The sequence below is a fragment of the Limulus polyphemus genome, unplaced genomic scaffold (genome assembly GCF_000517525.1).
Source record: "Limulus polyphemus unplaced genomic scaffold, Limulus_polyphemus-2.1.2 Scaffold1385, whole genome shotgun sequence".
Classification (NCBI taxonomy): Eukaryota; Metazoa; Arthropoda; class Merostomata; order Xiphosura; family Limulidae; genus Limulus; species Limulus polyphemus.
The window spans coordinates 17,831-28,329 of record NW_013666995.1 but is presented as its reverse complement, the minus strand read 5'-3'; the positions used below and the strand labels follow the sequence as shown (position 1 = coordinate 28,329).

Here is a 10,499-nt window from a genome sequence, read left to right as displayed (position 1 = left end):
GTCGCTTTTTTCTAGATGAAAAAACCAAAACCACTTATATATATATCAAAACAAAACATTTATTAAATGAAATAGTCTCCATTCTTATCGATGATGCTTTTCCATCTTACAGTCAGGTTGTTCATGCCTTGATTAAAGAAATCACTTGGCTTTGAAGCAAAAAACATGTAGATATCCTCTTTAACACCTTCCACATTTGCATACGTTTTCCTATTGAGATGGTGTTGCAGCGAACAAAAAAGATGGTAATCTGATGGTGACAGATCTGGAGAATATGGTGGGTGGGGGAGAACTTCCCAACCCAACTCTATAATCTTGTGTTGCGTCAAATGTGCCACATATGAACGTGCGTTGCCGTAGAGAAGAAGAACACCTTTTCTATTGACAAGTGAAGGGCGTTTCTGATGAAGGGCTTGATTTAAACATTCCAGTTGCTGACTATAGAACTTTCTCTGTGGATTGAGGAGTTCAAAATGAATTACTCCTTTGATGTCCCACCAAATGCAAAGCATCACTTTCTGCGGATGGAGTCCAGGTTTTGGGGTCAGAAGTGATTTTTGTCTAGGACTGAGCCATTGTTTTTGGCGTTTAATATTCGCAAAGAGAATCCATTTTTCATCACCAGTGACAATTCTGTCTAAAAATGGTTCACGCGCATTACGCGCCAAAATGAGACGAAGCAGTGTTCACACGTTGGAAACGATGATCATCGGAGAGTTCGTGAGGCACCCAAACACCTTCTTTATGGAGTTTTCACATATTCCTTAGATTTTTACGTATTGTTTTATGAGAGACATCAAATTTCAGGGCCAATTCATGGGTGTGTTGCTTTGGATTAGACTCAACTAGCGTCTTCAGAGCATCAATATCAAGTCCAACATGTCGGCCCCTGCCACCACAGTTTCTTAAGACTAAAGTCATCTGAATGAAATTTGCTGAATCATCGTTGACAGTTACGAACGTTCAAAACATTTTTCATGAACTTCTTTGATATTCTTTGTGGGTACAGAGGCGTTGTTTCCCTTCTTGTTTTCAAACAGCATTACATGCCGAATGTGTGTCTCGTCGTGTGCCATCACTATAAGATATTAGAGTATACTAAACTTTACATATTATATAGGCTACACTAATGTGACGTTTAGGCGGTTTGTTTAACTATTATAAGTGATGTACGTTTTTTGAGGGGTGGTTAATGAAAGTGTTCCAAAACGCGACATTAATTTCTTGATGACCTAATATCTCCTGTACAAGGAGCTGTTACTAGCTTGCTGAGTGTAGGTTTTTACTGTTTTAAAAAGTTATGAAACTTGTTTTACGTCTTTCAATATCCGTAATCAACACTACTATAATCATTAATAAATTAAATAAGTGTTTTCCCTCAACTTTTATGATTTTCTTGAATTACGTTTAGAAAGCCTAAAGTCTGGCTGTTCACAGACTTTAAAGAAGGGTTGTTAAATTTAAAGTCCGACACAAAAATTGCATAAAAAAACAGGTGGGTTGTAATAACGTCAAACAAGTGAGATCGATACACAATAAACACTTGTGTTGCTATGGTAATAATTGTTTTCACCGTATAGCAGTTTTACTGAAGTCATACAACTTCAGTTTTCAACGCTAACAATGCGTGTTCAGACACGTTATTTTGTAAAAGGTCAAGAGATCTTCGTGTGCCAACTCAATGCAGCTCTCATGTGGGGCTTTTATGTTTGTTTCTTTTCTCTCAAGTTCTTAATTAAATTAGTCATTCGTTATTGGTTTTGATTAAACTTCTATAAGAACTCAATGTTTGAAACACCCCTTACGTTACTCAGGTAGATGGTTAATATTCGATCGGTTGTAACTAACAATTATATAAACCTGTTTATGCTCAAAATGAAACTTCCTTTTATACAATTCACCAGAAAAAAATATCAATTTAAAGTGTAACAATGTACTTCACACATCACACCAAGTACAGAAAATAGAAAAAGAGAGAAATCCAAATGGAAACAATAAGTTATCCTCAGTAGTCGCGGCACTTTTCAATTCTTTTAAAAGCTGGATTACATTAAATTCATCTACGAAACCTTTTTTTCCTTTTTATTAGCTATATTTTTGGGCGGCAGCAATACCAAGCGCGTGGCGCGCGTATACCCGATTTAATTTTATTACTTTCTACTCTGGATTTCTACTGGCCTACCCTCAAATTGAAATTCTTTTAGGCAGGATTAGAATAAGTTAATCTATGAGACTTTGGGCGTGGTCAAATACATCAGTCGAAAGGGTTTGATCTCCTGAGTACAAAACCATAATTAGATTTCAAATCGGTCAAGAGATGACAGAGTTTTGAGCTAAAAGTTTGTACTTGGAAAAACTCAGAGCCATTCTATGAGCTGCTAGGCCGCGGCTAAAAAGTGTATGGTAAAACAAACTAAAAATATCGAAAATGACAAAGTTGCATGGAAATTTTTCCTTTAATTATAGATCCAATTCCTTGTCCTCCCAGGAAACGGATCTTTTTCTTTCACAGTGCCACCTTTTTTTTTCAAGGATTTGTTGTTTCTTAAAGCCACATTAGGCTATCTGTTGTGTCCGTCGTGGGAATCAAACCCAGGATTCTAGCATTGTAAGTCCTAAACTTGCCACTGTCCCACCGAGAATCATTTTTCCAAGGAAAGATATAATTAAAACTTAACAAGTTAGAATCATCTGGGGATAAAAGGACACAACAAACATCAGGTTATACTGAGATTCACGACTTGGGTTTTAAACCTGCCTACGATACCTTTAAAGACGTCTAAGAATTTAATGGTATTTATCTAAATTATTTGATAAAAAAAGGATAAAAGATCTTACAAATATTGAATTTGGTGTAAACCCTTCTAGAGATTCAATAATCACTATAGTTTATCAAGTTACGGAACTCCATGCAGTGTCATATCCACCCGAAGCCAAATAAATTGGTAATATTACATAATAACCATGCAAGTTTTGTTTGTTTGTAATTAAGCACAAAGCTACATAATGGGCTATTTGTGCTCTGCCCACCACGGGTATCGAAACCCGGATTCTAGCGTCGTAAGTCCGCAGACATACCGTTGTGCCACTGGGGGGCCTATGCAAGTCAAACTTCTGTGAACGGTCATGAATAAATATTCGCCACATACTTAGAATGTCTCAAAGGTCCATGAAAAATGCATTAAAATATCTAATTACCTCTGTAGCATTAGAAAAGTCGAGATTTTTGAATTGGTAGTTTAATCAAACAACACTGAACCAGGTCGAAATTCTAAAATCATCCTTTCCGAAAAGTAAAATTTCTTGGACAAAATGTATAAAATGGATTTTTTTTTCATCATTTGAAAACGATTTATCCCCTAAAAATTGCAAGTACACGTAAAGTCTGTAATGTATAAGCATAATTTGTCAAATGAGATATTTAATTAATTGATACATATAAATACATATAAATGTTTGTTCCATATAAATGATGTAAGTTTGATTTGAAGACTGTAGACCCAGCACTAGAAAAGTTTCATTTTTGTGGATTTTAAACTTTAGCGATAAGTTTTTATTTATCTTATAATTAAATAGATAATCCTATAAAGACGGACAAAGTGTGGGGTATCAGACATACGAAAACCCCATATTGTGCCAAATACTACAAGCAACAGAAGCTTAACAACGGTGTATTAATAAGGATAACAAGGTTCAAAACAGATAGAAGAATGGAAGGCAGAATAGTTATGTTCAATATCTTCTAAAATTCTCCCTGACAACCACCTTGATAGATAAATATGATTAAAATATAACTTTCTAAAAGTAGAGTGAGAAACACCTTAGCATATATGTTGATCAGGCTGCACTTGCGATCATGTGTTATGATAATGGAATCTTATTACCGGATTTACCCGAACATAATGCGCACCAAATTTTGAAAGGTTAAACTGAAGAAAATGTGTCATTTTCCTCATCAGTTGTACAAAATGTATTGAATAGTTTCTAAATACAGTAAACAACTATCGATGTATTAAACATTTTTGTAAATCTTTCATTGATATTTTTTACGTGCCAATTTTACAAAATTTATTGAAAAGTTTATACGTGGTAATAAACTAAGCTAATCATTCATCTTCACATAAATCTTCATCATCGTTAGAATTGTCGCTACCATCGGATTTGATCCCTTGAACTTTTGCTTCATCCTCTTCTTCAACCCACAGCAAGTCATCATCCATTGCATTGGATGCTTTAATGATTTTCGGTAGTGGCTTCTAGTAAAATACCTAACAAAACTGAACATGCGCGAATATAATGCGCAGTCAATTTTTCGGGAGGTAGTTGGATGAAAAAGTGCGCCTTATATTCGGGTAATTCATCATTTTACTCATCTACAATAAATAGAATTAAAGAATGGTTGTATAATTCTTAAACTTCCAGTTCGCTTTGGTGAATGTTTTCAATGTTGAAAAGAAGTATATGGTTTCATACGGCAATTGAAAACTTGAGCGAAAATTGGCACACATAGAAATACCCTTTTGTTGGTTATAAAGTTTGAAAACGATTCACTTAACAAGTTCATATTTTTTAAGTTTTCTTGAGTAAAAGAGTAGTATTTGGCAATATACTGAAACTGCTTTACCTGAATGTGTTTGAATCAATGTAGCTGTTGAATTTAATCGTAATCATAAGATAGATTAGTATATAGAAAAATTGTTTGAGTTTCTTGGATTTTCGCCCAAAGTATGCCTTTTAAGTCGATATAATCAAATGCAGTTATAATTATTAGTAAGGCGAGGTTAGGATTTCAGTTAAAATGTGTTTTATGCCTTCCCGTTTCTTTTTTTACATTAATGAATTATTTTCAAGTGTATTATTTAATAAACGTTAGAGTATATTGTTGTAATTATTATCATAACATAACTATGTAAAAACAATTACGATTATTTCTCAAGTCCAGAAACATTAAATAAGATAGTTTTTATTATTATCAATGCTAATGCAAGTACTGAGGATAAAATGAAACTAATAAACTAATCGCACGTTATGGATTCCGTGTTGCTCTCAAAACTACTTCCTCTATCGTGCCCAATCAGTTGCACGACATCACTATTTCCATAGCAACACGCTTATGCAAAGAATATCAGTCAGTCTTAGACCTAACATCATGATAGTTTATAGACTCCACTGTACGTAAACGTTGGTTTCGTAGACTCCACTGTAAGTAAACGTTGGTTTTGTAGACCTCACATCATGACAGTTTATAGACTCCACTGTACGTAAACGTTGGTTTTGTAGATTCCACTGTAAGTAAATGTTGGTTTTGTTGACTACACATCATGACAGTTTATAGACTCCACTGTACGTAAACGTTGGTTTTGTAGATTCCACTGTAAGTAAACGTTGGTTTTGTTGACCTCACATCATGACAGTTTATAGGCTCCACTGTAAGTAAACGTTGGTTTTGTTGAATACACATCATGACAGTTTATAGGCTCCACTGTAAGTAAACGTTGGTTTCGTAGACTCCACTGTAAGCAAACGTTGGTTTTGTAGACTTCACATCATGACAGTTTATAGACTCCACTGTACGTAAACGTTGGTTTTGTAGACTCCACTGTAAGTAAACGTTGGTTTTGTAGACTTCACATCATGACAGTTTATAGACTCCACTGTACGTAAACGTTGGTTTTGTAGACTCCACTGTAAGTAAACGTTGGTTTTGTAGACCTCACATCATGACAGTTTATACACTCCACTGTACGTAAACTTTGGTTTTGTAAACTCCACTGTAAGTAAACTTTGGTTTTGTAGACCTCACATCATGACAGTTTATACACTCCACTGTAAGTAAACGTTGGTTTTGTTGACTTCACATCATGACAGTTTATAGACTCCACTGTAGGTAAACGTTGGTTTTGTAGACCTCACATCATGACAGTTTATAGGCTCCACTGTACGTAAGTGTCAGTTTCTTAGACTTTTTAATGTTGGTTTTGTTTCGAATATTCGAAACACTAGGATTATCTGCGGTAGCCGTCCCTAATTTTGAATTGATATACTAAAGGTAAAACAGCTTGTCAACTTTTGCGCTACTCTAATCTAATAGTGGGATTTGACCGTTACTCTTATAAAGCATCCACGAACACAAAATGCGTTACTGTAAACAGGTCACGAACCTGGATTTACAGTTCGGGAATGTTGAATACTAGGCCACTCTCAGCTCATTGGTTTTAGTATATTGGGTTTAAGACTGATTCAGTGATGGCTTCATATGATTTACAAAAATAAATCACGTTTGTTGTTGTTATTACGAGATTTGTTTTTGTTGTTATTTGTAATCAGATCTTGAAATTAATTATTAAAGTCTCATAGCTTAAATACTAAAAGGCCACTTTTAAATATCTCTGGTTAAATTTTCTTGGCCCATTATAAATTTACTAATTGTATTTTTTTGTAAATCCAGTGTTCTAGTTCTTTCTGAATTGTTTTATGCAGTATAAAATTGCATTATTATTATTATATTGATGAACTCATGTTCTAAAGCCAGAACAACAACCGACTTGACGTGGTGAACCCAGATCAAAGACTCTGCTAACCTCCTTGTATTAATAAAACTAGAATGAAGTTAAAACAAAGACCTATTTGACTGAAACCGGATTACAGACACATCATGTGAAACCGGGAAACTATTTGTCTAGCCGAAACCATCTCTTCTGTAATAAAAAAAAAAAAGAATAACGAGGAGCTGGGATGAAATCATAAAATGATCAGTTGTAATGAAACTATGGCAAGAAATAATGTTCGGAAGTCAACGAATTTTTGTAATTGCATAAGAATTATTATAAAAAAAATAATCATAAAATGGACAATTTGATTTGAAACAACAGCATGACACGTCGTGTTGAAAAAAGTCAAGAAACTTTTGAAGCCAGAAAAACGTATCGATTTGCTAGAATTAGAATAACGATCTTTTTGTGATGTCTCAATATCAATAGGTCGTTTCTGAACCAGACCAGTTTACATTTTGCGTTGAGTCAGACGCGAAACGCTAGAGTTGCCTGTTTCAGATATTCGCGCAAAGTTACACAATAATTTTCTATGCTAGCCATCAATACTAGCGGGAAGACAGTTAGTTAACGTAACCCACCACCAACTTTTAGGCTACTCTAATTGAATAATGGGATTTGGCCGTCTTTATTATATCTCAACCATTGCCCCAAAGCGTGGATTAGAATTTTGAAGCAAAGGTATGCGAGCCAGGGATCATTGAATCTACATTCCTGCATTCTAATCTAATGGTTACTGTACCGGACTGTAAGCCGTTAGGAAAGTGATACCTTTCTCCTGCTTAAAAGTAATAGAAAATATTTCACTATTTTACTAATTCCCATTTGTGTGAGATTTACTCAGCACAAGAACGGAATTATATATCATCTAGTTTTATTAGAGCCGCTATTTATTGGTTTAAAGTTTAACCTATATAACACTGAAAATTTACATAAAATTGCAGTTGTTGGAACTAAATTACGGGACTTATTTACATCCACAAATATTTTGATGAAATCGACAAAAATACGGAAAATTAACAAAAATAACAAATTTTAAATCTAATTTTGAAGCAGAAATCAGTTGAAATTACTATTATAAAACAAATAAATTTCTGATAGAATCTTTATACATATATATATAAAGCAGAAAGTCTGTGTGTCTGTCTGTTTGTCCGTTATCTAACTACTTCTAGATCGCTGGACCAATCTCAACCAAACTTTGTGGGATGCTAGTTGGAAAAAAGGGACGTGTTATTGGTGGCATCACAACCGCTCATTGTTGAGCATTTATTATCTTTGACGTAAGTTAGCGTTAACTGCATTCATAGATGGCGTCATTTCTTCACACCAAAAACAAAATTATTCAATTTTCTATAACACAATATACACACACTGTGGGGGGAATGGCACACAAAAGTCTTATATATCTGAGATTACGTTAGCACTCTCTGTAGAGGAATGCAATGAGAAAAATGGTCTCCGTTATTGCAATAACACATAAACTCAGCTGAAGTTTCTACTCCAACAGCCGCCATAAGGCTGATATAAAGAGCCGTTTGTTGAGTTATATATACTTCCTACTATGACCCGTGACCTATCAACTTTGGCCCGTAAGGCACTTCTGCGACCAATGACCGTCAATTAATTAATCACATGAAACACTGGGTAAGGACATTAAAAGCTTGGTGTTGAAAGCAGTTAACAAAAAGCACATCTACCGCCACTACATCTTCCTACAAAGTCACCCTACCCATTGCACAGTGTATACCATGTTTTATGTATATACGTATTGAGTTCTTAAAGCTTATACAAAACTTTTGGCGAGGTAAAAATGAATACTGTAACAATATGTTATGTTATAAATAAATTGTCTGAAAGTTAGGATTTTTGTGTTATTCATCATAGCATCCACCCCGGACAAAAGCCTGTTACTTTATAAAACATGCAATATGCATTTTAAACTCTGTTGTCAGTAAGTCTTTTACACATTACTACTTCCACGATTTAATCAACATATTTTGGTCCATGAACTTAGCAGCAGTTTGACAAAATGAGCGGCAGTTCAAACAGACTTGCACATTTCCTCAAAGGGTCAAGGGATGAAATTACTCATTGAAACCATGAAATTCTGTTTCTAAATAAATCTTTAGATTATAATAAGAAGCTTCAAATCAATTGTAATTCACGTTGTGTGTTTATTTATTCTGGAACTGCACCTACAAGTTTGGACCTAGCAGGATAAACTTGGTAGGAGGAGACTCGGGAGGAGGGATGTCACTATCTACATGGTGTAGCACAGCTCATATACCAAGGAAGCCTAAAATGCACCCAGAAGGTCATCCAAGCATTATGGAGGTCTAGGAGTAGGTTTTTTTTGTTTGTTTTTAGGGTTGATGAACTCGAATATCACATCAGTTTATGTGCTCATAGCCCCCCATTCATTATCACTGGACCGCCATGTTTGAAATTATACTCCTACCCCAAAGTACTCAGGTTCAGCGGCCGGTGGCCCTAAAAGAAGTAATTATGAACAATGTTGGGGTTTGATCCATACGTTGCAGCCTCTGTGATTCATGAGGGTGGGTGGGTTGAAACCGTGGGTATTTTGTACTAGTTATTAAAAATGACATAATTTAAATATATTAAGTATTTTTGATATTAATTTATTTAAGCCATTAATATTGTTATGTTTAGGGCGTTAAGTTGGACCAGGACTGTATTCTGCCTTCTTTCTATTCAGGTCAATAGTGGTCCTGGTCCTCTGACCGAAAATACTAATGGCAATCAGAAAACAATTAACAGCAAAACAGTCATAAGTATCATATAGTATTCATATGTGCAAAAATCCATTCCAAAACTGCATAAGTATATTATAATTTAGATATATTCAAATTTGTTCCTACCACAAAAAAGGATTTCAAATTCCCAATTTAACCACTGATTACCTGTAGCATCTCGCGCAATCCGAGATACTCGGGAAGCTTGTGTGATACGTAAAGAGGGACTGCACCATTACTGAGAAAAGTAATTCGGTGAGTAATCAAGAGAAAGAAACCAAAGTGTGCAAGGGGAATATTCTTTCGATTTATGTGAAAGGATGGGATAATCATTGCATCTGGACCATGTATAATTTGTGGAAAGCTAATCAATTATTTATCTTTTTATTCACCTAGGATTATGTTTGCCATTTTGTGTGTATGTGTTTAGGAAGTAACGGAGTGATGTCCAGAATACACTTGTAAAAAAGAATGTAAGCTCAAAAACAATACATTTCAAGCCACTCTGACGAAGTGTATGATACAGTGGAAACAAAATACTAAAAAGTTCCAGTATGAATTGAGATCCCTCCCAAGTTTGTTTTAATGAAATATTATATCATATATTAATATAATATTTCTTTAAAGAATTTATCAAGTAAATTCATGCGATTATATTTTGTTTTATCTTACGCAGAACGTCGATACACAGACGGATATATAGATTTCTTTACTGAAAGTACTTTAATTTGGGGTGGGTACAGTTCTGAATTTCGGAGCTGTGAGCTATGTTTGAACTCGTGTGATACCGCAAAATTAATACTATTATTCTGCTTGTTTGTATGTACGACCGTTACACTTTCTGACCGAGAACCTGCTGCATAAGCAGTTAAAATGTTTCCCCCGAGAAAAATCGAGCATGCGCATTATTCACTCGACGACAAACAGTCTGCCTGCGGCAGAGAGCCTCAAAGCTCAGTGATCAAATCGCTACAATTGCTGTATTAAACAAGAAGTAACAACAAAGGGGGGGGGGGTAAATATACATTACTAACCATTTTGTACAACAGAATATTAAAAACTTATCAAATGTTTTAAAAAACGGTTTGACGTTAGGTCGTAGAATACCGTTGAAGTAAAAAAAAAACGTACACAGGTAACAGTTTTAATTTATCTCTTTATCGAACTTAGGCCTAACATAAGTTAAAGT

The 10,499-nt window shown here is 34.8% G+C and overlaps 1 protein-coding gene across 1 annotated transcript in view; it reads right to left on the bottom strand.

Annotated features, from left to right (window-relative positions):
* Nucleotides 1-10,499, bottom strand: part of LOC106463360 (polycystin-2-like) — a 42,905-nt gene that overhangs the window by 30,859 nt on the left and 1,547 nt on the right. The window lies entirely within an intron of this gene.